The 4,995-nt window shown below is 45.3% G+C and overlaps 2 non-coding genes across 2 annotated transcripts in view; both read left to right on the top strand.

Annotated features, from left to right (window-relative positions):
* The first annotated feature begins 3,865 nt into the window (after positions 1-3,865).
* LOC142175624 (5.8S ribosomal RNA) lies at positions 3,866-4,021 on the top strand. The gene has a single exon (XR_012704721.1). It is a non-coding gene; the product is annotated as a 5.8S ribosomal RNA (ribosomal RNA).
* A 229-nt stretch (positions 4,022-4,250) lies between these two features.
* LOC142175619 (28S ribosomal RNA) overlaps positions 4,251-4,995 on the top strand; it is a 3,394-nt gene continuing 2,649 nt past the window's right edge. The window contains exon 1 of the ribosomal RNA XR_012704719.1: positions 4,251-4,995. This exon is cut by the window's right edge and continues 2,649 nt beyond it. This is a non-coding gene — a ribosomal RNA (28S ribosomal RNA).

Raw genomic sequence — 4,995 nt, 5'->3', positions numbered from 1 at the left:
AAGGGGTTGGGGCAGTGTTTGATCGGTATAGCATTGACATAGGGTATTCCAGAAGGTATTGGCATTAATGTATCAGAAGAATATGTTATTAATGGATTCGTCAGGATCATTGCACACAGTGCAAGAAGGGTTTAGGTGGAGACCTTTGTTGTGGAGGTATTTATTGGTAGGTAATCTGTTGTGTGCTAGTAGCCATGTGAAAAATATTATCTTGTTTGGGGCATCCAATTTCCAGGTCCACGTTAAACAGGAATCCTAGCCTAGTGGTGTGCTCCCTTGAGTTAACATAAGAGAATAAACTGGCTTTGAAGAGAATATGCCACTATTTGTGAGGCCCATATGAGTTTGTCCTCTCTCCTAGAGGTATGATTGATGAAGGCGTTATGGATGGTGAGTGTCAGAGACTGGGCATGGGAAATGAGAGATTTTCTAAGTTCCAATTCCCATTGATCTTGATGCTATCCTCCCAATTTAGTTTAGGGCCACTGATAAGGGTATCTATGGGGCGTATGTTGGGAATCCAATTGTCAGTAAGAAAATTCACTTTATTCCCCTTATTAACAACCCACCTAGAAGCTTTATTGCAGATTCTCCAACTATCAAGAATGCACTGCCAAGTCTTAGATGAGGACTTCCTTCTAGTGGTATGAGGTTTGCAATATTTAGCAATAAGAATTTTAGCCCATAATGCATCAGGCTTGTGGACAAGCCTCCAAGCAAGGCCGAGTGGCAAGCCCTATTTTTTAACTCAATTTTTTAGATACCAAGGCCACCCTGTGACCTGGATCTAGTAATGACATCCTAACTGAGCATGTGTATTTTCCTCTTCTCAATAGTAGTATCCCATATAAAATTTCTTTGAATTTTGTTGATTTTATTGGAGGAGCTATTGGGGAGTTTAATAAATTGCATCACATGGCTAGAGATACTACCAAGGATATCCTTGGCCAGGGTTGTACCCCCAACCTTGTTTAGGAACCTAGTTTTTAATCCAACCGACTTAATATTCATGTTGTCAAGAATGAACTAGAAGTCCCCATGAGTGGATCTTTTATGGAATATGGGGAAGCCCAGGTATTTGCCAAAGTTGTTACTGACTTTAATGCCCAGTATGCTGGAAAAACATTCTAGGTCAGCATGGTTGATATTTTTGGGAAAGATGACTTTAGACTTGATCATATTTACCTTCTGGCCAGAGACTGAGCTGAAGGCATTTAGAGTTCTTATTATGGTTTCACAGTTCTTCCAGTTAGTTCTGCTAAAAAGGGTGAGGTCATCGGCAAAGAAGATATCTTAGGCCCACTTCTGTTGATGGAGATAGGAAACCAATTGGTTAAGTGAACTTCATGGTCAATATGTTTAGAGAGCCTGTCCATATACATAATAAAAATATATGGGGACAAAGGATCCTCAATTTATATAAATCCAAACCTTTTCCTACAATAAAAGGGACTAGGCAAATATGGAAGATTTATAATTTTCTTCTACAAGAAGGAAAACTCAATTATGGTAAATATGTTGTCATTTCCTTCATGAGATAGGAAAACCAATTATGATAAGAAAATCTAGACAAACACCTAACAAAAGGGCCCCCTTGTTAATTCCCCTAAAGGGGGAGAAAGGATTTGTCCTGTTCCCATTTTGCAGGATAGAGATTGTTGCTGAAGTGATACGGGACATGATAAGTTTGATCATGCAGGGAGGAAAGTTGTAGAAGAGGAGAGTGCTCCTGATGAAGGACCATTCAAGCATGTCAAAGGCTTTCTCAAGGTCAATCTTGAGGATCATGTTGTATATTGGCTAGGAACTATAAATATTTTAAGCAACCTTGTTACGACTCATTTAATATCACATATTTCAAAAGTTTTTATTTCTCTATTAAAGTTTTGTGCTTAATCAAACTGTGGGAAACAAAATGAAACAATTGGAGTAATATGGGCATGAACCTTTTTCTGAATCTGTACTAAGATAAAATTGAAGAAAAGTTAGTGTAATATAATTAAGTTTCCCATATACATCTATCCATAAAATTACTTCATGTTGTGAACACACACACACTTCAGTGTAATATAACTCGACGGATCGCACGGTTATCGTGTCGGCGGCGCATCATTCAAATTTCTGCCCTATCAACTTTCGATGGTAGGATAGTGGCCAACCATAGTGGTGATGGGTGACGAAGAATTAGGATTTGAATCCGTATAGGGAGCCTGAGAAACGGCTACCACATCCAAAGAAGGTAGTAGGCGCACAAATTACCCAATCCTGATACGGAGAGGTAGTGACAATAAATAACAATATCGGGCTCTATGACTCTGGTAATTGGAATGATTACAATCTAAATCCCTTAACGAGGATCCATTGGAGGGCAAGTATGGTGCAATCAGCCGCGGTAATTCCAGCTTCAATAGCATATATTTAAGTTGTTGCAGTTAAAAAGCTCGTAGTTGGACTTTGGGATGGGCCGGCCGGTCTGCCTTAGGTGTGCACCAATCGTCTCGTCCTTTCTGCCGGCGATGCGCTCCTGGCCTTAATTGGCCGGGTCGTGCCTCCGGCACTGTTACTTTGAAGAAATTAGAGTTCTCAAAGCAAGCCTATGCTCTGTATACATTAGCATGGGATAACATTATAGGATTTCGGTCCTATTACGTTGGCCTTCGGGATCAGAGTAATGATTAACAGGGACAGTCGGGGGCATTCGTATTTCATAGTCAGAGGTGAAATTCTTGGATTTATGAAAGACGAACAACTGCAAAGCATTTGCCAAGGATGTTTTCATTAATCAAGAATTAAAGTTAGGGTCTCGAAGACGATCAGATACTATCCTACTCTCAACCATAAACGATGCCGACTAGGGATCGGCGGATATTGCTTTTAGGACTCCGCTGGCACCTTATGAGAAATCAAAGTTTTTGGGTTCCGGGGGGAGTATGGTCGCAAGGCTGAAACTTAAAGGAATTGACGGAAGGGCACCACCAGGAGTGGAGCCTGCGGCTTAATTTGATTTAACACGGGGAAACTTACCAGGTCCAGACATAGTAAGGATTGACAGACTGAGAGCTCTTTCTTGATTCTACGGGTGGTGGTGTATGGCTGTTCTTAGCTGATTGAGCAATTTGTCTAGTTAATTCCGTTAACAAACGAGACCTCAACCTGCTAACTAGCTATACGGAGGTATCCCTTCGCAACCAACTTCTTAGATGGACTACGGCCTTTTAGGCCGTGGAAGTTTGAGGCAATAATAGGTCTGTAGTGCTCTTAGATGTTCTGGGCCGCACGTGCGCTACACTGATGTATTCAACAAGTTTATAGCCTTGGCCGACAGACCCGAGTAATATTTGAAATTTCATCATGATGGGGATAGATCATTGCAATTGTTGATCTTCGACGAGGAATTCCTAGTAAGCGTGAGTCATCAGCTCGCATTGACTACATCCCTGCCCTTTGTACACACCTCCTGTCGCTCCTACCGATTGAATGATCCGGTGAAATGTTCGGATCGCGGCGACGTGGGAAGTTCACTGCCCGCAACGTTGCGAGAAGTCTATTGAACCTTATCATTTAGATGAAGGAGAAGTCGTAACAAGGTTTCCGTAGGTGAACCTGCGGAAGGATCATTGTTGAAACCTGCAAAGCAGAACGACCCGCGAACTTGTTTAAAAACTGAGAAGCAGCGCGCCCGGGGTGCTTCGGCCTCCATCCGTGCGGCTTCCTCCTATCCCCGGCGCGCTCGCTCGCGTGCGTGACGGGTGATTAACGAACCCCGATGCGGAAAACACCAAGGAATACTAAATTGAAAGCCTGCCTCTCGCGCCCCGTTCGCGGTGCGCGGGGGGGGGACTTGTGCTTCTTTTGAAACACAAACGACTCTCGGCAACGGATATATCAGCTCTCGCATCTATGAAGAACGTAGCGAAATATGATACTTGGTGTGAATTGTAGAATCCCATGAACCATCGAGTCTTTGAACGCAAGTTGCGCCCGAAGCCATTAGGCCGAGGGCACTTTTGCCTGGGCGTCACGCATCGTATCGCTCTCCTACACCGCGCCCATTCTCATGGTCACGGTAGTGTCGTGGGACAGATACTGGCCTCCCGTGCACCTCGAGCGTGAGGTAGGCCTAAATGCGAGTCCACGATGATAGACATCACGACAAGTGGTGGTTGAAACTCAACTCACATAATCTCGCGGCTCCAACCCGTCGCATGTTTGGGCTTCCCGACCCTTATCGCGCTTAGGCGCTTCGACCGTGACCCTAGGTCAGGCGGGACTACCCACTAAGTTTAAGCATATGAATAAGAAAAGGAAAAGAAACTTACAAGGATCCCCCTAGTAACATAGAGCGAACCGGGAACATCCCAGCCTTAGAATCGGGCGGCTCCGTCATCCGAATTATAGTCTAGAGAAGCGTCCTCAGCGACGGACTGGGCCCAAGTCCCCTGGAAGGGGGTGCCAGAGAGGGTAAGAGCCCCGTTGTGCCCGGACCCTGTCGCACCACGAGGCGCTGTCTATGAGTCGGGTTGTTTGGGAATGCAGCCCAAATCGGGCGGCGAATTTCGTCCAAGGCTAAATAAGGGCGAGAGACCGATAGCGAACAAGTACCATGAGGGAAAGATGAAAAGGACTTTGAAAAGAGAGTCAAAGAGTGCTTGAAATTGTCGGGAGGGAAGCAGATGGGGGCTGGCGATGCACCCCGGTCGGATGTGGAACGGTGTTGAGCAGATCCGCTGATCGACTCGGGGCGTGGACCAGCATGGATTGGGGGGCAAAGACCGGGCTTTTGATATGCTCGTGGAATGCCATCTCTTTGATTGTGGTAGGTAGCGCGTGCCTCTGGCGTGCTTCGGCATCTGCGCGCTCCAGACGCTGGCCTGTGGGCTCCCCATTCGACCTGTCTTGAAACATGGACCAAGGAGTCTAACATGTGTGCGAGTCAAGGGGCGAGTAAACTCGTAAGGTGTAAGGAAGCTAATTGGTGGGATCCCCCTGAGGGGT

Source organism: Nicotiana tabacum, chromosome 21, assembly GCF_000715075.1.
Source record: "Nicotiana tabacum cultivar K326 chromosome 21, ASM71507v2, whole genome shotgun sequence".
NCBI lineage: Eukaryota > Viridiplantae > Streptophyta > Magnoliopsida > Solanales > Solanaceae > Nicotiana > Nicotiana tabacum.
This window is presented reverse-complemented; position numbering and strand designations above follow the sequence as displayed.